This window comes from Cynocephalus volans, chromosome 10 (genome assembly GCF_027409185.1).
Source record: "Cynocephalus volans isolate mCynVol1 chromosome 10, mCynVol1.pri, whole genome shotgun sequence".
Classification (NCBI taxonomy): domain Eukaryota; kingdom Metazoa; phylum Chordata; class Mammalia; order Dermoptera; family Cynocephalidae; genus Cynocephalus; species Cynocephalus volans.
The window spans coordinates 72,128,742-72,156,010 of NC_084469.1; positions in this window are offsets into that span (position 1 = coordinate 72,128,742).

Consider the following 27,269-nt stretch of genomic DNA (forward strand, 5'->3'; position numbering starts at 1 on the left):
AGAGCTGCCTTCTCCTTGGCTATGATGGATTAAAACCATGAAAACACAGGCCTTAATACTAATGTCCTTGGAAATGATCCTCTCAGGCATTACTTTTCCTACACCTGCCTAGGCTCATGCAGGTTTTCAACACTAAGCTTTTCCAGTCAGCCTTTCTAGTCACTGCTCAAAAGAATTTCAGAACTTTAAGGCACACATGTAATGGGTAGATGATTTTAATTTAGTTATGTATAATATATAGGTCATTTACATAAAAAATGTTTATCAAATGATGCTTTGTATTGAGATGTCCTCGATCATCCATTTGTAATTTAAGAATTAGTAGTGGTGTGTCTTTCTCTCTGATTCAGTTATGTATTCATCTGACAACTATAGAATGAGTGCTTTCTATGACAGGTTCAGAATAGGGAGATTTTAGAGGATCAGTAAGTACTAAAACCCAGTTCCTTTATTCAATGAGCTCAAGTCCTGGTAGTTGCTTGTTATTTGCATTGATGCCACCACAAAAATGTGCATTATTTTCCCCTTTCAGATGCCTGCTCTCCAAATCCCTGAATCCTGTCTCTATTCCTCAAGCTCTGTCTAGAATGTGAATTCCATGAGAATGAGACAGTTTGACTATGCTCACCAGTTTTTTATTCCCATTCCCAACACTACCTGACACATGCTCAAGGAATATTCAAATTATTATATTCATTTAATGAAAAAATTGTTTTATAGAGCCAAATGGTTTCCTGTTTCTCTGACCCCTGTTTTACTCAGACAAACCATTGGTATTAGACACATCTCAGAGTTCATGCTTAATTTTGAAAAACTAGCTGGAGTTATAAAATTTATACTGTTTGAGGGCAGAGACATGTTTTCACCATGTTGGTGATCCCCTCAGTCTTAAACACATATCATTAGTGCTCCCTACATTTTTTTGTTGTTGTTGTTGTTTGACAGATTTTGAGTTTCACCAATGGAAACACAAACAGCACTGTCTAACACTCTTATGAAAAAATGTCTTCTTTGGAAATATTTTTCTTTTGTTAAAAATCAAAGAGGATATAAGAATATGGCATAGTAAATATCAGAATTGTTCTGTGAGTTTTATAAATCTGTATAGAAAAAGCGTGATTTGAAAATTACTCTTTTAATGTTTTATTAACAAATTGAGAGCTTTGTATCCATTGGATTATTAATCAGTGGACCCAATTTGCAAGTTTTTCTATTAGGAATATTAGAATACACACAATTATTTTTTTTTCTCCATTACCACTTTGATCAATTTATTTTTTTAAAATAGCAACTTAGAGTAATATTGTTCTTCAACAGACATTTTTAATGAAGGAATTGGAATTGTGTCAGAGAACTTCCAAATATCTTTAGATAAAAAATGTATATAGCATTTTGTGGAGAATGCATATCTTAAAATATAAAACCTCAATCTTTTTTATTAAGGAGTCTTCCTTAAAACTGAAAGGGTTTGCCAAAACACACCACCTTTGGTTCCAACAAGGCAGTGACCAAATATTGTGGCTTTGTTATAATTTCTAGAAGCAGATTAGAACTATAAAGATGTTAGGAACTGCTAGTGGAATGCAAAATTTCTGTAGCTTCAAAGATTATATTTAAATATATGTACCAAGATTATTAAGAATGTAAGCTTATACGGAGTTGGAAACATACAAGTTTTGCTTTCCTGCCAGAAATCTTAATAAACTGAAACGATTGGCATGGTCCACAAACAACAAACAAGATTAGTAGAAGTTACACATCCTACTCATTATGGCTTTGTTGAAGAGTCACTCAATTGAGAGAACAATATTATAGGAGTTATTTACATTGATGTGAATTATTTGGTCCATAAACAAATGAGTAATGACCTGTTAGTCCAGGAGATTAAAAGCTAAGCTGATGTTTCACAAGAATAAAATTAGTCTGGAGAAGAAAACAGAAAACAAATTCACATTTGACATTGGCTTGCAGAGTTGAATGGTGTCAGACAACTTGTGTTTGTTGGGAAATATGAGGGAACACTTTTTTCAGTTTTGCTCAGGACCATTTACAGACGAGCTTAAAAGTTCTATTTTGAAAAAAAAAATGTCTTTTTTTAAACAAGTAAGTAGTTACTGAGAAAATGGGTCTTCAAGCAGCCTAATCCTAAATCCTATTTTGATAAAGGCTGCTTAACATCTCAGGATTGAAGTTTATGTCCTGAAGGTTTATTTCATTGGACTCCACAAAAATCATTGATCCACGGACCCACTGTAGTAGGTAATGCTATGTTCTATGGAATTTTTTATGTTACCAGTCAGTAAAGTAGAGAAAAACCTTTTCCAAGATTGTGGAAAACGATGACCAATAGGAAAGTGAAGTTCAGAGAGGTAAAGGACTTTCACTATGTAATAGATCAAGAAAGTCAGTCTGATGCAATGTGGTTAGAGTAAAAAATTCATAAGGGCCCTAAAGTAGGTGATTTTGTGTTTCAAAAAATCATGTATTGCTTATCAACAATGAGAATTGGACTGAACTAAATATTGGTCATGCAGAGATTTACTCCCTGCCACCAAGGAGTTTACTGTCTCATTGAAAGGAGGTTATAGCTTTGTAATAAGATGTTCTGATTCTGCATCTCTGGGCCTCCAAGGATGTACTGACTCTTAGTTAGGACCCTGCTAAGTGTTAGTCACTTAGTTCAAGAATGATACTGGGATGAGGTAGGAACATGGATTTGCATTGATGGAAATAGCTGATGCCTAATCTTAAAATTTCACATGTTTATATATTTTACAGAAGTATAACTACTCTTTAATTGAGTGACATTAAGTCCTGAGGATATAGGCACGATCATTATGCACATTAGTTAAAAATAACAATTGTGATGTTTCAGTTAAGAAATCTAAGATGCAAAGAGTTTAACAAAATTATTGAAGCTACCACAAGTATGAATAACAGGGCCAGGATTAAAAATCCAGATAAGTTTGAATTCAATCCAATGCTTTTTCCACAAATTATCAAATATTAAAGGATATGGAGGTGGTCCAGGTGTGAATAAAACAGGGAGTTTTAAAACCATACATATCTAAACTCCACTCCTGTGATACCTTTGGACTATTATAAAGAATACGCTTCATTTTTAAAAGGAGTAGGCATTTTTAAATATTTTACTTTTAATTAAAGATGTGATGGGTTAGTGTTCAGTATGTTTCAAATGGTTTAACTTAGGCAAACTATTTGAAAATCATCTAACTATGCAAACTAGTATATTCATCGCACCATCTCAATTAAGAATATGCTATTCTTCTCAGTGTAATTTAACTATGCCTTTTAGCAAGGCTTTAAAGCTGCATGAATATTAGGAAGTTTTGAATGCATTTTCTAATATGCTGATTACATAATCAATGGTACTGATCATGTAGTAAGATAAATTGCCATTGACTTTGAACTGTCTTCAAATTCCCCAAACATAAATTACCATAAATTTTTAATTTGAACTAACTTTGTTTCTAGAAAAAGCATCAGAGACTATCATTTCGTCTGTGTGGTTATTTGTAATTCATTGACAATTAGCATTCTTAATATATCATATGAAGTCTTTCAGCTGAAAATTTTCCTGCAAAATATATCTACAGAAGACTTCCTGTCTCCCTACCACACACCATGTGTTTATTCCATGTCTGATACACCCTAAATTTTTCTCACTTTTCTTTCCTGATAAGTTCTCTCTTGCTTGCTCAAAACAAATGCTACCATGGATTGAATGTCCCTCCAAAACTCATTGAAGCTTGACCCTCATTGTAACAGTGTTAAGAGAGTGGGAAATTTATTGTGGTATTTGAAAGGTGGGGCCTTTAAAAGGTGATTGTATCATGAGGACCATGCCCTTGTGAATGGATTAATCCATTTGTGGACTAATGGGTAAATGTATTAATGGGTTGCCAGTGAGTGATTCTGATGGCTTTATAAGAAGAGTAAGTGAGCACGTTAACACCCTCTTGATCATGCCATACTCACTGTGTGATACTGTGGTTGCCACAAGACTCTGTAGAGTTCCCACCAAGAAGAAAGCCCTCACCAGATGTGCTCTCTGGACCTTGGGTTTCCCAGCCTCCAAACCTGTAAGAAATAAATTTCATTTTCTTTATAAATTATCTAGTTTCAGGTGTTCTGTTATTAGCAACAGAACAAAGATGAATATAGATGCCCGATTCAAGCATAACATCCTAAAAAATTTATTTCCTACAAGTTGTAGGTTGTGGTACATAATCAGTGAGTAATTTGTTCTCATAAGCAGAAAGAAAAAGAAAAATACAGTATTAATTATATTAACACTATTGTTAACAATAACACTAGCTAACATTATCGATATTTATTCCATTGAAAACTTTACATCAGTCATGCTGTCAATGACCTCCAGCCAAGAACCACCAGGAATGTGCCTATGGTCCAACTAGTTAAGTTTATTACTCACAATAAAGGAAAATGCATACTACTGGAAACCATGAGATATCTCAGTAAAAGTCTGTTAGAAAGGATTTGTTATGACATCTGTGCTCTGGTGGGGTTGGAATGGATGCAAGGAAGTGAGGCTTTGCTCTGGACTGGATAATATCAGAAAGTGAGGATAGTTTTATAATTGGATATCTCAATACATCTGTAGGGAATACCAACCAGAGAGATGCTAAAATGGTAATTAGTAAAAAAGCAGCAGTCATACTAAGAGAGGGAGTTGTTTGGCATTTTGTGACTTAAACAATATTCATGTTTTGTCAGTTGTTAGACTTGATTAGAGAGTGTTCTCATTTTTGTCTTCATCAATCATGACCACAGAGTGGCCTTGTCTGATGTCAATATTCTATGAAATTGTTTATGTTCAATAATAGAAGAATAAGGCATAGCAGTGAGTGCCAGGACAGCTCGTAGCAACACCAAGACCTTCAAGATCATACCAGGCTGGTTCTTAGATATCAGGAAATGCTTTGCTCTTTCTCAATACATATATCATACCATTTCATTAACCAATGATCCAATCGGTTTTATAAAATGACCATCTCCATTCTACTAGTAAGACCAATGAAAGCCAAATGTAACCTGCCCAATTACAATAATAGTAATCGGGCCCAGTATTTGAACATTAGGCTGTTTGCATCCCTGATTCTAGAGGATAAATTAAACTAAACTCTCCATTAATATGCATATGAGAAAATTAATAATTTTATTTTTCCCCTTTTGAGTCAAGTATTACTCTAAGAACTACAAACACTAGTAAGTTTTCTAGTCCAGATCCACTGATATCACCCAACATTTCAAGTTTAGCCCTTCCTTTTTCCCCAAACCCCTTCACAATGTTTTGGTTTATAAAGTCACCAATTTGCTCTGTAGTATTGTCAAATATACTGATTCAAAGTATATTGTTCTTATGATTTAAGGCTGAAATACGGAAACTATATAAATGTTTCTAGATTGAGCCACCTAAGCCTATGAATAGGTAAGGCTTTTTATTTCCCCTTTCCCCACCCAACAAGATGAGCAGAGAAACTTTCTTAATAATCCTTGCAACAACTTTTGAAGTTGCTTAGGAGTTTATCTGGCTCATAGCCCCACTCACAGCAGCCCCAGACAGATCAACAACACCATGTAGCTTCTCATGACTTCCTTTTTTTCTTTTTTATCTTTCTGCCTTTAAGTGAGGCACTTTAGGAAGAACTCAGAACCCTGAAAGTCCAGTTTGCACAATTTTAAAATAAAAGACAGTTGACAATTTGACTCAAAATGAGGCTATTTTCAATCAAGAAAATAAAATTTTATTTTATCTTTACAAATATATCACATTTTAATACAATTGCAATTATACAATACGATAATTGCATTGCAGAAGATCTTTCTAACATAAGAGGTGAACTACTGGTTTTACAACATAACCACAAATTCTTTGACACTCTTCCCAATGAGAGGTGTGGTAAGTCCCATTCCTTGGAATCGAGACAGGTTTGTGACTACTTCAAGCAATAAAATATGGAAGAAGTGACACAATATGACTTCTGAGGCTATTTCATGAAAGTCCATGCAGCTTCTGCTTTGTTTGTTGGAAAACTTATTCTTGAAGCTCTGAGCCATTACATGGAGAGTCTAGAGACTCCAAGATTATCCTGAAGGGGAGATAGGCCATTGCTGCCGATGCAACAGACATGTGAATGAAGATATCTTGGGCCTTTCAGACCATTCGCCATCATAATACCTCTGAACAACATCTGACAGCACCATGTAGGATAGAAGAATCGTCCAGCTGAGCCCTATTAAATTTCTAACTCACAAAATCATGACATATAATAAAACGGTTATTGTTTCATCATGGTTTCATACAAAAGTAGGTAACTAGAGTAAATACATTTACCTCAAAAACTGATGGAGGCAAGGAATTTCACAAGGCTGGAGAAATGGCCTTTTTTTAATTTATATATTTTTCTATATTTTCTGGCTAATTAAAAGAAACTTGTCTTTTTTGCACCACCTCCAGGCTTTTGTGGTGATATTCCTTGAACACACGAGGCCCCCTACCTTTTCAGATCCCTTGCTGTTGTTCCTTCGGCCAGGCACTTTTCCCCTAAATACCTAAATAGCATATTCCCTCACCTCCTTGCTCAAATTCATCCTTTCAGTGAGCCCTGCCTTGACTACCTTTTTAAAATTATGGTACTTAACACACCCCATCCTGAACCCCTTACCTTGGCACTCTCAGTCCCCCTTCTCTACTTGGTTTTTCTCCCTAGTATTTACCTCCCTATGGATTAAGACATAATATGTATTTTTCTTATTTGGGTTATTACCTGTCTACCAACCAAAAAAAAAAAAAAATATTTTTTTCCCTGCTGAATCCAAAGTGCCTTGATTAGTGCCTAGTACAACAAATATACATACATATTTTTCAGATCAGTGAATAGATGAATGAATATAAACACTCCCTGAAAAGTAAATGCATAAATTATCAGTGTAAGTTCTTTTGGATTGGTGATGGCAATCCCATGTGTAAAATGGTACTAGAATAGTAAATATTCAGCTCTGCCAGGTCTGGTGAAAACATGTCTTCCCAAGGGAAATTTTAGTACCAGCTGATGTTACCCCTGGAATCCAAGGATGAAGGATATCATGCTGAGATATGCTACATTTTTGCCTGACATTTAGGGATATCTGCATTCTGAAGAGTCTTTGTACTGTTAGCTAGTTAAATTAGTACTAGCAATTTAACCTTACCCAGGTGATCATGCATGAGCTCTCTCCCCAAAGTGTTATCACCAGGATGCTTCAGCGGTAGTAAAAATATTAATTTAAAGCAATAATTTTAAAACTACTATTTATAAATAAGTCACCACTCAGATACAACAAAATCCATGTAGATGTGTCCAAAATATTCAGATATAGGCACTTCATTCCGAGGGATATAGATTATTTGGAGGGAAATAGGCTAGGTAATTCAGCTGTGGATTAAACAACAAAATAAGAAAGTTTTGAGTAGAGGATGGCAGATGGCTTACTTGGGACACCCAGAAGTTAACATATTAACAGTGTTTTACAAGTTAGTATTTAGATATCCTTACTTCGAAAGATAATTGAAAACAAAATAAAAAGATGATTGATTCAGGCAAAGTGACAAATAAACCTAATCTCTTGCACAGTTTACTGCCCCAGTCTCCATATAACTCTTGTCTTCCTAAGAACATCATGTTTTCAAGAAGGTTGAATACTTAAAGCAAATATTTTCAGTTAAATTAAATTTAGTTAATAATTTTTACTAAGTGTTGCTTTTTTATTTTTATTTTTTGAGATAAATATATTATCACTTAAATAGCTGATGTTTGTATGTAGTTAGAATTTTTGGTCTTTATCAAATTAATACAATCTTCAGAAATGTTATTGCTTTATATGTTCAACTCTTCACTAGTTTTCAAAGCTCTGGCTTTGTCATTTCTCCTAAAGAGCTCCAATTTTATGTTTCAGTACCGGATTTACACAGCCAGAATGACAGGATGCTGAAGCAAGCAGGAGAGGCAAGCCTATCTATCGCTCATCCACCCCATCATCACCCTGCTCTCTCTGTTTTTCATTTCATATCGTGTATTAGTAAAAACATGGCAATGACAAGGTAATAGAGGGATGATGAGCTTTAATGTACTCCCTTTCATGTTTGCAGTTAGAGCAAATATGAACTAATTTATACCCTTAGCTCTTTTTCTTCTCTGTGTATATTGTAACAAATGTGGAAATTGCTGGTGTAAGTGCCATCGATCAATTTAGATAAATGCAGGCTGAGTTCGATGAATCTTTAACAAATTTCATATGGTAACCCTTCTTGGTAAAAACTGTTAGTAATTTCTACGTCAGCATAAAGACTGTAGAATCCTGGGAATTCCAGGTTCTGGTAGGCAACATGGATTTTTGGATTAAGCAAGTAAATCGAATAGTTTCGAATCAAAATAGCAAACAATTGGGTGAAGCAGAACAAAGAAATCACAGCGCTTGCATTTGCTCTTAAAGATGCACTTATGTTATCAACAGTACAGCTAATCAATACTTTGAGAGTAGTTGGACAACTGTAAGATAGTGCAGCAGTCAGCTCTAAATAACTCCGAATAAAATGTACCCATAAATTATTTACTAGTGAGGAGGTTCTATTTCTGCATATCTTTTAAACAGTATAAAATACAATCAGGATCATTAATAGAATCTTTATCAAATTTAACGATATACTTAATATATCAATAGTGAATGTCTTGAGTCAATTTTGAAGGTATATACAAATATACACATAAATTGGCTCAAGACTTTCACTAATAGAAATTATATATATGTCTACCCATCCCCCCCAAAATCCCATTTAAGGCTAACATGTTGATATAGGCCTGTTTGGAAAATCCACTTTTTGTTTAACTAATAAACATTAAGCAACATTCTATGAGATCTCTAACATTATCCCTGAATAGCAGACCGATGAAGACAAAAATAAACTATCAGCATAGTAAAGTTCAGTTTTTAAAAATCTGATGTTTTTACATCCTATTTTACTTTGTGATAAGATGTGTTAGAATAGAAAAAAAGGAGATAAAGCTTATATCCCTTCCTAAGAATAACATACATTTATATTCTGAAAAGATGAGTTGTCTTTCAAAATTCATCAAGGAATTGTTATGTCAGAACATGGCATGGAAATTGAGGTGTATATCTGATATGAAAACCATTCTATTGAGACCAATTTCACAATACACAAATCTTGTAAATAGTTATATATATATCCTCTTCTGGTTTAAGGAGAATATAAGGGGAAATTTGAAAACAGATATGTGTATCATAAAACTCTTTCTGATTTAATAATGTATTCCAATCTTGTTTATGAATAGTTAGAAATCAGGGCCTCAGGTATAATCCAAACACACATGCCATCTAGAAGCACGCATACCTCAAAAATATCTAGAGATTTCTCAACAAAGAATAGTGCTTGCTTGATTCCTCATAACTTGCGTTCATGAACTCTTTTTCAAGGAATCCCACTATGCTGTCACACAAAGACCTGAAGAAGATAAAAAAGTAATGGATATAAACCAAAGTATAAAATAAATATCCATAAGTCTTTACTGACATAAACAAATGATTGAAAAAAGAAATAAAAGATACAGAGAAAAAGAGACATCTCCTATGCAGAAAAATTCCAAATTTTTTATGGCAATGCTTCACCTTAAAAGAAAGGACAATCAGTGGATTAAAAAAAAATAAAAATAATAAATAAATAAATGAATGAATGAATGAATGGCCAATACTCATTCACAGCAACATGGATGAAACTGGGAACCAACATGCTAAGTGAAGTAAGTCAGGCAAAAAAGACAAATACGGTATGATATTACTTGTATGTCTAAAAAAAAATTTTTTTAAAAATAATAATAATGATTCTCATAGAAGTAGAGAGTAGAATAATGGTTCCAGGGGGGAAGAGGGGAGGAAAAATGGTGGACTAACGGGTACAAAACTATGCTATCTATGCTAAGTGAATCATTGTGCAATATATGCATGTATTGAAACAACACACTGTACCCAACAAATTTGTGCAAATAAATGTTAAAAAAAATTTTTTAAGCATGGATTTTCCTCAAATAATTAAAGATATTAAAGATAGAACTACCAAATGATCTCACTTATTGGCATTTATCCAAAAAAAGTGTAATCAGATCTCAAAGAGATATTACTACTCCTATATTCATTGCAGCACTATTTTCAGTGTCCAAAATGTGGAAGCAACTAAATACCTGTCCGTGGATAAATGGATAGAGAAAATGTGGTACGCATACATATGGAACATTATTCAGCCTTAATAAATAATGAAATCCTGTAATAGGTAACGACATAGATGAAGCCTGAGGACATTTTGCTAAGTGAAACAAGCCAATCACAGAAAGACAAATACTGCATGATTCCACTTGTATGAGGTATTTAAAGGAGTCAAACTCACAGAAGCAGAGAGTAGAATGGTGGTTGCCAAGGACGGGCGGTCGGGAGAAATGCGGAGTTGCCAATTAGCAGATATAAAGTTTTAGTTAAGCAAGATAAATAAATTCTAGAGATCAGCTGTACAACATTATGCCTAAAGTTAACCATACTGTATCATACACTTAAAAATCTGTTAAGAGGGTAGCTCTCATGTTAAGTGTTCTCACTCCAATAAAGTAATTTTTAAAAAAGAGATAAAGTATGCTCTATGGCATTTTTAATAATCAATTCATTAAATAAATAATTTTAAAAATACATATTTAATCCACATTTTAAAAAGAAATTTTAGCACCTAAGTAAATTTTTTGCAGGTGTTTAAAATGACAGAACATTTCTTTATATAAATTTCAAATAAATGTTATTCCTTACTGTGGCAGTCTTTAGCATGGCTTACTAAATACTTCTGGTTCCCTTTCCTGTATTTTCCTACTTCTTGAAGTTAATGTGGCCATATGATTTGCATTGGCCAATAAAATCTGAATGAAAATAATATGCACAAGTTTTATATGGAAACAAAAGGAGTTAATGTTCAGTTCCCCATATTTAATGTTTCTGTCTTTGCACTCTTGAGAGCACGCTACACATTGAATCTACTTCATGCTGGGTCTCTGAATGAGGGTGACATAGAACTAAGCCTATCAGCTACCCTGCGTAGTTCAGGTATTGTGAACAAGTCACAAGTCTTTGTCATATTAGTCAGCTAACATTTTTAGGGTTGTTTGTTATGGCAGCAAAATCCAACCTATTCTGACTGATACATTTCTTATTATCTTTATTTCTTAAAAAAAGAAAGGAATATATGGCTCATATTTCCCAGAGCAATATGTTAATGAATAAAATATCAAATATTAAATGCATACAATTTGACATAGAATGATGTGAGATGCTCTTTTCTTTCAAAAAAATCATTTCACCAGATTGGAGGGCATGTAACCGTCATCTGTCAACAAGGTGTCACTTTGATCATGTGAAAGGAAAGTGACTTTATAAAATCCTTTAATTTAAAATGTTTAATTATTAAGTTTACCCAGAATTCTGTCTACCATCTTCAGTTATGACACCAATCAAAAATTTAAAAGTTACACTGATCAAAAATAGGGATTATGATAACTTGACAGCTGAAGACACCTAACTTTTAAGACTGATAAAAGTTCAAAAAGTTGAAAAGTATATTTGAAAAAGGCACCATGTCTACAATAAGTATCACATTCCTGGAAGGGAATTCACACTGCTGTTTGCTTACCAGATAGGCTAAAATAAACTACATTTGAATAAAATAAGACTGTAGAGTTTGAAATGTCTGTTCCCAGTTCCTTCACTGTCAGGTGGGTCTACGGGACAAGCTCTGGTCAATAAAATGTGAGCAAATTGATGTATGTTATTTTCAGCGTGAGGCAATATAAAGCCTATGCTTGATTATTCTGTTTTCCTTCCTAACTCTGCAACCAAGGAAGCCTCATGTTTCAAGTAGGGCAGGTGAAAGATGGTAGTATCTCTGTCAGTACCGCACTATTTCTTGCAGTTCCTTTATATTCTGCTAACACCTTAGGGAATTGCCTTTTTATAAAACATTTCTTGAATTATACTAAATTAAATATGCCATCTGTTTCTTACTGGGCCCCTGGCTTATAGAATTAGGCCAGGTCCCGGAGTGTTATGTAAAGCAACAACAATAAAAAAAAATAATCTCACATTCACTGATCTGTGATAAATACGTAACATTAGGAAGAAATAAACCTCATATATTAATCCACTGAGATTTGAGGGTTGTCTGTTAAGACTCCATAATCCTAACCTATCCTGACAAATACACTTATCAGACAAGATAAGAATTCATATGTACCTGCTTTTCTAAGAAGTCCTCCCAGGAGAAACCGATAAGGGAGTGAATACCAGAGGAAAAAGGCCAAAAGAGGGCACAGTTTTAGGACAGCAATTAGCCTGAACATTCAGAGGAAGTTCTGGAATGTAAGTGACATCTTAGAGTTTGTCCTAATCTGAGGCAAGAGAGCTTAAGTTTTTTTTATTGAGCACCCACTTTATCATTAATAAAGGTTTTCTTATTCTTCTGCATGTGGGCAAAACTTCCAAGGGTAGTTTCCAGACGAAGTGCTCAAAATGGGTAAGGGTGGAAGAAGGCTAAGGGGGGTTAGTGTAGCATAAGCAGTGTCTGCCAGAACACCTTTCAAAATAACACTTTACCAGTCAACATTAGTTACAGTATATCTCATATAGTTAGGAGGAGGAAGATTAGTGGTTATATTCACAAAGATCACAAAGTTAAAAATATATGTTCTCAACATTTAAAAAATTGAGTATGCAAGTTTTACAAAGCTTTATATTTTAAATGACATATATTGGAAAGAATTTCTTGTTAATTCACTTCTTATACTTTAGGTCACTTAGCATGATGGAGAACACTCTCAGGTATTATGTATCAAAGAAACTTTATTATTTCTTTAAGAAAATATTTATTGTAAGCCCACTGTATGCCGACAGGGAATACAACAACAAATATAACAAATTCTAGTTCCTCAAACTGTGCACATTCTAGTGCTAGAGACAGATAAACAAATAGAGTTTTAATGTATTATCAGGTGGTGAAAAGTGTTATAAAGAACCTGTCAGCAGGATAAGGAAACAGCCAGTGAAAAGAAAGAGGGCTATTTTAAATCCTGAGATCATAGTAGGTCTCTGTGATCAAATAACTTTGCCTTAAAACCCTTAGTGAATTGAGAGAATGAACGCTTAAAATATCTGAGAGGAAAGTCTTGCAGGTAGAGGATACACCAAATGCAAGTTCCCAGAGTTTCAGCTGGTTTGCTGTGCTCAGGGAATGACGAAGGCCAGTGTTCTGGTCACAGCCAATGGCATAAGGAAGAGCATGTAGGAATGTGCAATTGGAGTGGTAGCTAAGACCGTCCCATGTCTGTTCTTGTAGGCTAAGGTAAGGTTTGTGGTGCATGTGAGTGTTTGTTATTATTGCTGTTGTTTTTACTTTTATTTTTGATGCCATTAAAAGATCATGAACACAGGGATCCCATTAACTGATTACAACCACTAAACTTAGTCTCCTATTATAACAGCTAGAAAACTGTATGTAATGTATGAAACATTTTTTTTTCCACACATTGGACAATAGGTAACACAGGACGTGATCCCTAAATGAAATGAAAAATAATGAGTTGAGCCCTAAAATTGCCCCAGATTCTTGCCTGTAAGCAATATCTAGACTGTAGTCCCAGAAAAGGAGAAACACAGAGCCTGTTAGTTTTGTTGAGTTCGGTAGATGGAGAGCAGAATTCAGAGGTGCATAGGTGGCTAAAAGTAGTGAGGAAAAGTCTTCAAAAGGAGGAGCTATGCAGAAACACAGCTTCAGAAGTCTGCATAAAAGTTTCTTTAAGTCTTTGCTGATTGCTTGGCTATATGGGCATAGTGTAAAACTGGACAGGGCTTGGCCAAAAATATGATCAAGTTGTAAAATGAAAAGTTTTCATAGCTCACACAAGGCAAGGAGTTGTTCAAAGTCTAACCAGCCATAGAGCATAGTCCTTGGTGATCAGCCAGGCTATTTGGTGGAGACTTCAGAGGAGTAATAACTTAGAAGTATGGCTTAATTATCCCTGAAGTGAAGTATACTCTAGATACATACTGCAAAAACTTAAAAACAGGGCTCAAAGTCATAAAATGTATCCAAAATAGTTAGTTGACACAATTAACTGCCAAAACAGTAGCACAAAATTCATAAGGTCCAGCCTCCAATCAAAATACTTCATACATGCCAGGAAGCAAAAACAGGTAACCCATAACCAAGGAAAAATGATCATTCAAGCGAAAAAGTCACAGAAATGACAGAAATAATGTTGGACAAGAATATTATGATAGGTATTATAACTATGAACAAGTATTTAATTAAAAACATAAAGATTAAGGGGAGAGAAATAGATAACAAAAAATGGAACTTCTATAGACTAAAACAATAATGTATATATTACTAGAAGGAATAAATAGGTTAACAACTGCAAAATAAAAATATCAGTGAATTTGAAAACACAGTAATATAATCAAATAAAAATGTAAGGAGAAAAGACTGAAAAAAATTAGGAGAAACTCTATGTCCTGTGGGACATATTAAGCAGTCTAATATAGATATAGTTGATCTCCTAAAAGGAGCAGATAGACTAAGGAGACATAATAATTTTTAAAAATAGTAGTGGAGATTATTCCAAATTTAATAAAAAGTTGTAATAAAAAAATTTAGCAAAAAATTGAACCAATTAGCTCAATTAACCCAAACAGGATAAACACATGCACAAACATAACAAGGTATCACATTTTAAAGAAATAGCTAAAAATGACAAATAAAGAAAAAAATATCAAAAGCCACCAAAGGGGGAAAAATACATATTCAGAGCAATGACTATAAGAATAAATGGAGCCATTCATTCCTACAGAAGCAGTTCGGCCAGCGTAAGTTCTGCAGCAGATGCTGAAATGATACTGTTATGCAGCTCAAGCTCTCTCAGCTGGGGTCTAGAAGCAGCCTTGTTTTCCCAAGAAACCAGCAAGAGGCATGCCCATCTTACCTTCAGATTCAGGCTTGCAGACTTTGGGCCAGGCTGTATATCCTAAAGCAGCCTTGTGACTTTGTTACAGCAACTCTCAGCTGTAGTCAAGGGCCAGTCCTGCCCACTTAGAGACCTACCAAGCAATCCAGTGAAACTCCCTCCCAGGGACCTGGTATGAGCCATACCTTTGCATGCACCAGGTAACAGGCCTGCAAACTGCAGACCTAACTGTAGACTAAAAAATGAACCTTTGTCCCGGGACCATCCCTGTAGACTAAGGTCCTAAAGGAAGTCCTGTTCAGAAATCAGGCAGGATGCACAAAACCCCAAGTGCCTGGTAACAGACCCACCAATCTCAGGCTCCATTGCAGACCCAGCAGTAGCCATGGTACCTGGCTCCAATCCCCCTTGACAGAGATCCCAGAAGCAATTCCATCATCCCTAGGACTGAATAAGAAAAGGCCTTTGCCTGCCAAACACAGACTGTAAAGATTGGAAGAGGTATTTGCTCCTTCAAATGTAAAGATACCAATGCAGGCTTACACAGATATCATGAAGAATCTGGCAAATGCGATGCCACCAAAGGAAACTAATAAAGCTCCAGTAGCCAGCCCTAAGGAAATGGACAACAAATTCAAACTAATTATCTTTAAAAACTCAATGAGATTCAAGAGAACACAGATAGACAAATTAAAAAAAAAAAACAGAAAAATAATGCAAGAAAAAAATGAAAATTTTAATAAGAAAATAGAAACCAGAAAAAAGAATCAAACAGAAATGCTGGAGCTAAATAATACAGTGGATGAACTAAAAAATACAACAAATACAACAGAGAGCTCAAATGGTAGACTCAATCACAAAGAAACAAAATCAGTGAATTTAATGACAGGATGTTTGAAATTAGCCAACTGGTGGAATGGAAAAAAAAAAAGAATGAAAAAGAATGAAGAATTATATGGAACTTATGGAACATAATACAACCTACCAAAACTGAATTATGAAGAAGTAATTACCAATTATAAGAGATTAAATCAGTAATCAAACATTTTCCGCTAAATAAATGCCCAGGACCTGATGGCTATACTTGTGAATCTGACCAAACATATAAAGAAGAACAAACGCCAATTCTTCTCAAACTCTTTTAAAACATTGAAGAGAAGAAAACACTTTTAAACTTATTTTATGAGGTTAGCATTATCCTAATATCAAAGCCAGATAAAGGTGCTACAAGAAAAGAATGTTACAGGCCAATATCCCTGATGAACACAGATGCAAATATCCTCAACCCAATGCTACCAAACCAAATTCAGTAGCATATTAAAAGGAATTTTAACCACAATCAAATGAAATTTATTCATGGGATGCAGGGATAGTTTAACATGTACAAAGCAATAAATGTGATACACTACATTAACAGAATGAAGAAAAAAATCATATGATTATCTAAATAGATTCAGAAAAAGGATTTGCCAAAATCCAACATCCTTTTATGATAAAAACTCTCACCAAATTAGTGTAGAAAAATGTACCTCAGCATAATAAAGGCTATATATGACAAACACACAGCTAACATCATACTCAATGGTGAAAAGCTGAAAGCTTTTTCCCTAAGATTAGGAAAAAAACAAGAAGGTCTGCTCTTACCACTTCTTTTCAGCATATTACTGAAGGTCATAGCCAGAGCAAATAGGTAAGAAAAATAAATAAAAGGCATCAAAATTAGAAAGAAAGACTTAAAATTGTTTTTGTTTGTAGATGACATGATTGTATACACAGAAAACCCTAAGGACTCCACCAAAAAACTGTTAGAACTAATAAATGAATTTGGTAAAGTTGAAGGATACAAATCAACATACAAAAATCAATATCATTTCAACACACTAACAACAATCTATGATAAAAAAAGAAATTAAGAAAAATCCCCATTTACAATAGCAAAAAAAGAAAAAAACAACAAAAAAAACCTTTGGAATTTTAATCAGGAAAAAGATCTATATATCCAAAAGTATAAGACATTGATAGAAGAAATTGAAGAAGACAAAAATAAGTGCAAAGATATCCTGTGTTCATGGGCTGGAAAAATTAATATTATGAAAATGTCCATACTACTAAAAGCACTACAAGTTCAGTGTAATCCCTATAAAAATTCCAATGACTCTTTTTCCACAGAAATAGAAAAAAACAATCCTAAAAATCAAATGGAAATACAGAAAAACCTCAATAGCTAAACCAATCTGAGTAAGACTGGAGTTATCATCTTCATTATTTTAAATTATATTACAAAGATGTAATAATCAAAACAGTATGGTATTGGCATAAAAACAGATACATAGTCTAATAGAACAGAGAGACAGAAATAAATTCACTCATATATACACTTATGGGAGTGAGGGGAGGGAGGGAAGAGAAGATATTGGTCCAAGGGTACAAACTTTGCTATGAGATGAATATGTTCTGGGGAAATACTACACAACATGATGACTCTATATCTCCAGTTTTATTCTAGTAAAGTCTTTTTTCCCCCCCCAGTGGTATGGGAATCACAACCCTCAGCATGGTGTTGTCTGCACCACGTTCAGCCAGCGAGTGCACTGGCCCATCCCTACATAGGATCCAAACCCGTGGCCTCGGTGCCACCATCACTGCACTCTCCCAAGTGAGCCCTGTTTTTGTAAATTCTTTAAGGCAATGTTTCTATTTCACATTTTTAAACATTTTGATCTATTAACCTATTGATGAACATTTGGGTTGCCTCCAGTTTAGTGCTGTTACAAATAGAGCTTCCATGAAAATTTATGTTTCCTTTCTTATATGGGACACATACTTTTGCTACCCTTAGGTAAATAACAATGAATAGAATGGTTATATGATGTAGTAGACATATGTTCAAATTTCTAAGAAAGTGACAAATTTTTGTATCTTTTTACATTCCCACCAGTACTGTATGAAAGTTCTAGTTCCTCCACATCCTAACACTAGGTATGGTCAACATTTTTGATTTTAATGTTTCTAATAGGTGTGTGGTAACATTGTATTGTGGTTTTTATCTGCATTTCCTTAATGACTACTGTTGTTGAGAATCTTTTTATGTGAGTATGTTCCATTCATGCATCTTCTGTGGCTAAATGACTGATCAATTCTTCTATTTGTTAATTTTGTTCATTTGTTTTGCTCTCTTCATTATTGGGTTTTAAAATGTCTTTATATAGTCTAGACAAAGTGCAAATAATCAGGTAGATGATTTTAAAATATTCCCCCAGGGCAATGGCTTGTATTTTGATGCTTTTAACAATTTCTTTTGATGAGTCACTAATTTTGACTAAGTCCAATTTATCATTTTTTTTTTCTCTATACAGAGAATGTTTTTGATGTTGCATCCAAGAAATCTTTGACTAACCCAAAGTCTCAAAGATTTTCTTCTGTTTTTGTCTGGAAGTTTTAGAGTTTTAGAAGTGAATTAAATTTTGCAAGATATGGATCAAAGTTCAATTTTTTTTTTTTTTTGCATATACATATCCAATTTTTCCAGCACTATTTGTTGAGAAGAATATTTTTTATCTATTAAACTGCCCTTGCACCTCTGCAATAAATTAGTTTCCCACATATGTGTTGGTAATTTCATTGACAATCCATTCTGATTAATTGATCTATTTATCTACCATAATACTAATACTATGCTGTCTTGATTAGCAGCTTTATATCTTGAAATTGGGTTAGTGTTACTTTTCCAAATCTATTCTTTTATTTTTCAAAGTTCTGGAATGCATTTTAGTACTTGAAGACAGTTGATCTTCTTAGGTCTTGACTTCCTTTTGTTAGTTTTGTTTTGAAGTTTTGTTAGATGGAAGCAGTTCAGTAGTTGAGATAGGTCTAGTTACTCCCCACTATTGAGGCAAGTGTCTTTTGAGAACTCTACCCAGAACGTCAGAATTCTCTCTTTTTACAGCTCTTTCATATCTATAACTCTGTCTATGAACTCTATTCATCTTGGTCTTCCCAGACACTCAGCTTCATCCCCTCAACTCAAGGAGTCAGCTGGGATCTGTCTGGGTTCATTCTCCCTGCACCGCCTCCTGGAAACTGTCTCAGTGCAGTAAGATGGAGCAGTTGTCTGGCTTATCACATTTATTTCCCATTCCTCAGGGATTCTTCTCCTTTGCTGTCTGATGTTCAATGTCTTGAAAACCACTCCACATACTCTTTCCTGATTTTTAGTTGTTCAGGTGGGAGGGTAAGTCCTATCCCTGATATTCTAGGACAAGATTACAACTCTTGTCAGGCATTTTTTTCCAAACGGCTCACCTTTTCTTTTCTCTCTCTTAACTCTAGGGCTGATAATGGTACATTATAATTACTAGCAATGGAATTCTGGATGGACCTTCTTTAATTGACTCTCCTGAAATTGCTAAATTGAAGCGTTTCATCTATGCTTTGCTTAACTTTGTATGAAAAGAGATAGAATACAGCAAGCAAGTGAAAAGTTTGTTTTCACAAACAAAACAAAATCATAGTCAATCACCACAACCATAATGAAACCAAGGATTCTTCTTTTTTATGTTTATGTATTTATTTATTTATTATCATTGATTGTACATATTCATGGTGCAAGAGCTGATCACCAGCACCCCTGCCCAAGATGTGGTGAACAAATCAATACTATCAGCTTGCCCACCACCTCAAACTGCAAGTATTCTCCGTGTCCTCCACCCAACCTTTCCCCAGTGGCCCTCTTCCTCCCCCTCCCCTACCCCAGCAACCCTAGGTCTGCTCTCTCCCTCTGCAAGTTCAGCATACCACTGTAGTCTTTCTTTCCTTCCTTCTTTTTGTCTTAGCTCCCACTTATGTGTAAGGACATGTGGTTTTTCCCTCTATGTCAGGTTTATTGCACATAATATAATTTTCTCTAAACTCATCCATGTTGCTGCAAATGGCAGAATTTCATTCTTTTTTTTTAATAGCTGAGCAGTATTCCAGTGTGTATATGTACCACCTTTTCCTTATATGGTCATCTGTTGATGGACATTTAGGTTGGTTCAAAGTGTCATAGGAAAAAAGATATATCTTGAGAGTTAAGATAAGGATAGGTCAGTAGATTTATTGGTATAAATATAAGGCAGTTTATTTCTGATTGCTTAACTTTTCTCAGTGAAATAAGAGCAAGATTATTAATTGTGAGAAAGAAGAGAGATGTTGAAGATTTGAGAAATGTTTATGTGTGAAATAACTATTGGGGAAAATGCTAAAATCATTTTATTATTGCAAGAAGTTGTAAGAAACTACATATACAATGGTATCTAGATTATGAGAATTTCCTTTTTCATGATTTGTGAATTTTTAATACAACAGATTTTAAGGAATTTAAATCATGGCTGGAAATGGTGAGAAAAACAATATTTGATCGTTGGTCATATTATGATTAAATTATTAATTCTTTTTTTAGATGTTGAAAATGAAAAAATCATCAAGCCATCCAAGACTCTAAATATTTTGGCTTTTGCCTGTCTTCTTGTACGTTGCTTTGCTCACTGTAATTCAGATACATTAATTTCTTCCTGCTTTCTGATCATGCTAGACTAAATCCTACCCTAAGTGTTTGCACATGCTGTTCCCTCTGCTTGTAGTGTTTTTTCCCAAGCCCATGGATGACTCCTTGTATTCAGATCTCTGCTTTCATATCACCACTTCATAAGAATAATTGTCATGTAGGCAATAGGGGACAGAAGGGTAGGGAAAATAACATTACTGCTAAATTCTTACTGCAGTTTGTGTTTACTACTGAGAGCTATATTAAATTTTTGTTAATTTGTTTATTCTTCAACCTCCTCTAAAAAGTATGGTAGGGGATAGATCTGTCTTGCCCACTACTATATCTTCTGCCCATAGAACAGTGCCCAGCATATACTTGGTACTAAACAAATAAATGTGGAAAAGAAAGAGATAAAGAGCAAAACAACTTTCAAAACTGGATTTCAAAAAATGCCTTAGGAAACTTTTTTCATTTGTTAGCCTTGGGTCATTTGCATTCGATTGAGAATCTGTATAAATTAGTTTTCTTACTGGGAGTTAAAATGTTATCTAGTTCGCTCTTTGGGAAATAATAAAGTGAGATGAAATTGAGATGGCATTTGGCCAGGACTCCCTCTCCTGAGTTCCTCTAAGGAAATGTGTACATGGGGATGAAGCAAAGCAGATAAAGCTTTATTACGGACTGACACTTTGTCCTCACAGCCCTATGAAGAACCCTAGTGATACAGGCTGGAAAAATTAGAGAAATCATTTTTTAGCTGCCATTAAACCTATGTAAAACAGAATAAACAAAGCCAAAAGGTTAGTTTTTTCAGTTTTTCACCCCAAAGAACAGACAGAGAGGGGGGATGATTGGCCAAGACTACAAATGGTTGAGAAGAAAATACCAAAAGAAAAAAATGTGCTTTATTTTCTATCATCCTCACAGACTTTGGTTACTATCCCCTTGCTTAGCTGCTGTTTTGAAAAGAAGCAGCAGTTTCTTAGAGGAAGTGAAACTGCACCCTCACAAACAAACAAATTAAAAAAAGATATCTAGGTTTCTCCCTGTTGGAGAAAGCTTTAAATCTTTAAACAACAGAGAAATAATAGATTGGTGAAATATTACCAAGGTTAACAATCTCATGCACCTCTTTTTCTTAGGTGATGAAGCAGGGAATCCTGAGCATTTTCTGATTGTTAAACCTGCCCCCTTCCAGTAGAGAAACTGTTTTAAAAATTTTATGCTTGGCTGTCTTAATCGCGAACTTTGGCTTCTGTAACCTAGCTTGCTTTCTGCACCTGTGTGCTAAAGAAAGGTAACAGTGGTTTTGTGCCGCCCCAAGGGACGAATGCAAATTTGGCTTCAGAACTGGCTAATGAGCTATGTCTCAAAGCCAACTGATCTGAATTAACAGACTTGCATCCCTCATTTGCATAAGAGGACCTAAATGAGAACTTGGGTGGGAAGTTTTGGCTATATAAGGCTGTCCCTTTCCTTCATTCAGGGAGACACTAGCCTGATGTTTGGCTCTCCTTGCTTGCAAGCAATAAAGTGCTGTAAGACCAAAAAGAGCTGTAATACCAGAAAGAGCTGTAACACCAAAAAGAGCTGTAAACTAATGAAGAGCTGTAATACCAACGTTGGTCTTCGTTTCCTCTGTGCAAGCAACCTCGCAACAGTGATAGGGAAAGTAAAAAATGATGAAGGGGGTGGGCGGGAGGATGGCTGGAACTCCTCCAAGAGAAGTAAGGCAACAGCTTTATCCAATGTTTATTGTAATTATAAGATCACAATAGGACATAAAAATAGAAAGTGAAAAATGATTAGTAATATGTGCCCAAGAGGTTCTTTCTAGTTTCTTTGAATCAAGCAAGGGACTGAACATACAAACAGGCAATGACCAGACCATACAGGACAATAGAATTCTGACTCACAGTCTCTGTAGCAACCATTCCAGAAAGTCAAATTATAACCTCTTTATAATCAAACCAGAATGGTTAGAACTTAGTTCTAAGTTCCAACTTTCCTATTTTTGCCTCTGCTTTCAACACAGGACCAATCAGAAAAAGCTAAATATGTTCCCCAAATCATTCACACAAAATGCCTCACTTCTAATTAGTTCACCCCCACTCTCCCATGCCAACAATTCCCAATCAAAGAATACCTGAAGCCTTCCCTGTTTTTCATTATAAAGCTCTCCCACTCCCCTGCCTGCCTTTGAGTCTCTGCCAAACTCAAATGATGACAGCTGACTCCCTGGCTATAGTAACCTCTGAATAAATAGCTTTTGTTTGTTTTCATTTGGGTGGTCTTCATCTATTCACGCAAAAGAGAGATCAAAATGAGACACACTTGAAAAGTGATAAATTGCTATAAAAGAATTCTACTTTATAAAATAAGGTATTTCTTACCTTATCAGTAAGAATTGGCACCTTGAAAATCCCTTAGATTTCCATTACCCTTGAATTATAACATATAACTTTCAACCCCTGAATCATAGTAGGCTTAAAATCAAACAAGTAAACGAAAATAATTGCTCATATTATTACTAATAAATAGCAAGAGGATAGAATTCTATTGCTCTCATTGATGTGTTTCCTGTTCGTATTTTGTTTTGTTTTGTTAGGTTTTACACCCCAAGATGAAGCAAAAGGGAATTATGCAGAGGCTGAGACAGGAGATTCTCCTACACCTTTGCAGTCTGACCACCCCAAGCTTTTCAATGAGCAAGGTTTATAAAAGGTACAGAAGAGAGAGAAAAAAATTTCCATTTCTTTGAACCCTATATCTCTTATCCCCTACGTCAACAGCTCCATGATTCTAACCGCTTTGCGAAACACCTTCCAAATTCCCACTGTTTCTGTCACACTGGAAATGTATTGATAAACATTCAATTGCATTTGATGTGCGGACAGAGGTGCAGCTTCAGATCCTGTGAGAGTGTTACTGAACCCAAGTCCAATTGCCTGCCCCAAACAAAAACAAACAATCAGGGCCAACCCCGTTGCGCACTCGGGAGAGTGCAGCGCTGGGAGAGCAGCAGCGCTCCCGCCGCAGGTTCGGATCCTATATAGGGATGGCCGGTGCACTCACTGGCTGAGCGCGGTGCGGCCGGTCACAAATAAGACAGAAAAAAAAAAACAAAAAAACCACACAATCAAAAGGCAAATTGTTAGTGAAATAGGAAGTCAGCTTCATTCAGGGATACCAGTGACCTGAGGGAGATGTTCAGCTAACCCATCTCTGCAGTAGACCTAAAGGAGATGGCCAGACTAAAACCATCTCTCCTCCAGTAAACCTGAAGAAAATGGCCAGATTAAAACCATTGCAAAGACTCAGACTTACTGAGGAGTTTTTAAAGAGATGGTTGAGGGAGTGGGATGTGGGAAGTGAAAAGCAGGAGGTGGGGGATGTGAGCTGTGGGGACTCCATGCAAGGATCCAGGTGCAAGGTCTCACCAAGCCTCCATCAGGTTCTGTTCTCGTCCTGACATAATGTTATCTTAGGGTCCTGCAGAATTTTGCTTTGGTGTGAAGTCAACATAGCTTTAATGACGTCTTCCTTGGTTTCTCAGGGTCTGGATAGCATTTGTGTGTCCCATGGCAAGTCTGCAGCTCCAGGCTGACTGGAAAACAGCGTTGCATTTAGGTAAATAATGTCATCTTGCCCAGCAACCAAGGTTCAAAATATCAAATAACCAAAGGAAAAGACAGAACTCAGAGAAATGCATGTTGAGAAAAAAAAAAGTGTCTTTTTAATTTTTTTCTAAAATCCATGCAGTTTTAGGTCTCAACATGGCTTCAGTCTTGCTTACTCCAACAAGAGAAGCAATTTTAAGACCAACTTTCCACGTGGGCAAAATGAACCTCCTCTTAGCATATAGCTAGAATCTGTTAAATGCTTTATTCACATCATCCAATTTAATCCTTATAATAATCAAGCTGGAAAGTGATATCTTCATTAAAATATGGATCACAGTGAGAATCAGGAAGGTTTAGTGACTTCCTACCTATAAGACCCCGTGTCGGAGTAGATCACAGACCCTTCTGTCCCATCCTATGCAGGTCCCGAGCCAGGTAATCAAAAGAAAAATCGAGTAGCTGCTTGCAAAGTTGACATGCTTTATTCCAGACACGAGTTCCCACAGCCAGCAATTCAGAGCCACTGCTTTATATATGAAAAGTACACAATAGGAGCAACAAGCCATGGGGTACACGGGTGCGCATGTGCACTAACGCTACTCTTATGTAACTTGTTAACTTGTTTACAACAGATATGCCAAATCATACCCAGCCAGATATGAGGCCAGAGGGCCTGACTAAATTAACTCTATTCTCCTCACACCATGAAAGACTGAGAGCAGACATCTGAAACCATATCTCCTGACCTGAAAGACTATGCTCTTAATCAATACTTAATCAATACAAAATATATTGAAAATATACTTGAAAAAGGGCATGTTTCAGACACAGGCAACAAAGTAACACATTCTTTTTCCAAATCTGGAGAATGATCTCAGCTTATTATCCTTTAAGTCTTCTTCCTGGGTAGTGAGAGCATTATTGGGGACATAGGAACCTGGTCATTGAGCTTTGATTTTGGTCTAACATTTTCCATTTCCTTCTGATTCAATGGGAAATTATGGCAATCTGATCTGTTCATTAAAGTATACTTTAACATGGATTGAAAGGAAAAATATTATTTTAAATGTTTTGAAAAGCCAAGGACCAGCTACTTAGCCTAGATTTCCTGGAAAACAGAGCCTGAGGCAAATCTTCAGGTACAATCAAGCTTGAGTTATAACCCCAGGACACCAAGAGTAAGGGGTTAAATCAATTAGTCTCGGTAGGGGTGAAAACAGATACAAACCAGTATGTTACGAAACTGACCACATGAGGACAACTTTATATGTGTGGGGAATCACTGTGCCTCAAAAAAGTTTATCAAAAGAAGTAAAAAAGAGCTCTTTCCCAACTCCTGTAACCCATTGGTCCAAATTTTGCCTTCAGGGAATTAACAACCCAAAACTTTCAGGATCCCATAAACTGAACCGTCTAGAAAGTGGCAAAGGGAATTGAGAGAATATGAGAAGATTCATAAACTGAGTCTCACACAGAAATTCCATAAAATCTGCATTCAATATTTCTGCCAATATTCCTGCTGATTCTCTGTTTTCTAAGCAGCAATGTGCATAAATGAGATTTGACATTCATAAAACAAAACATAAATGGTAGAATATGTTTTAACAAACTATATCCCAAAGTAATGCATTCATAAACTTTAGTCATCTATTAGTTTATTTAATAAACCCCATCCATTCACTCAACATATACTTACTGTCAGATTCTATTCTAGGAACTGGAATTATAGTAGGGAATAAAATAGACAAAAATTCTTTTAGAGTTTTAACCATTAAGATAAGTATTAAATACTGTCAGTCAGGAATAAACCTTGCAAAGAAAATAAGACAGTGAAATATGCAGAAAGGGGGGAGACAGAGTTAATTTGGATTGGTTTTAACTGAGTCCCTAATGATAAGAAGGAGACAGCTAAGCTAAATTAGGAGGATGGGCAGAGATGAACAGTTTTTGAGGGAGAGCAAACCACAAGTGCAAGGATCTCACAGTGTATTCCCACTGGTGTTTGAAGAAAAAAATATTAATAAGCCCTTTCTAAAATTCTCCATTTCCATTCTTCTTGGCTAATTGAGATATGTAGTTAAAGTTCATATGGAAAATGACATCTATAGATATATTCGTAAGAATATAGTTGAGGAATGAAGGGAGCAGGTAATGGAGTGCAGAGTATTCCTTTATTTTATCTCAAAGGATAGCTGTGATATAAATGCAGGAAAAATCTTGAAAACATATCCATGGCTCCTAGAAGATAAATTACACTAGGTAAACCTTGATCAGCCATGAGATGTGGCTAATTTTTACCTCAGAGGCTTTAGTGTATAAAAACGGATATTTTCATGAAAAAAAGAAAATTCTGTCCTTGGCCATATGAAGAGATTTCTGACACAAAATTGTCCTTGTACCTAAAGGGTAAAACTTTGAAGCATAAGTCTTGTTCAATATTTAAGCCAGCAGCCAATCTGACTGCATTTCTATTAACATAAATTTTAAATTCAAAAGATAAATGCAAATCAAATATACCCACAGATAAATGCATTCAAGTTATTTTATTTTCCTCTAGAGAATTTTGTGTCTTGTTTTGCAAGATGTTTATTGATTCTCAAACAACACCTAGAAGGAAAGATGGAGGTGGATGGAGAGACGGAGGAAAAAAGCAGTTGTCCTGACTCAACTCTCAGTAATATTATAGAAGCTTATATAAATTAATCATAGAATATTATGTTCTATATATCAAACCGACACTTTGTTACAGTGGTAATACCAAGTGCTGGCAAATGTTGGGTATATTTGGTATTATTATTCTCTGATGAAATAAGTATAATATTTCTGGAAATCAATGTATAGCAACAGCCTTCAAAAATAATGTGAATTTTATTAATACCACATTTACTAGCCTTGTTTTTTAAGAAAAATTAGATTCGTATAAGTATTATTTCTCAATGCATTAATAAAGTATAGCAAAATTTTTAAAAATGTAAAAGAAATACCAGAAATTTGCAAAAAGGGGATATTTAAATAAATTATGGTATAGGA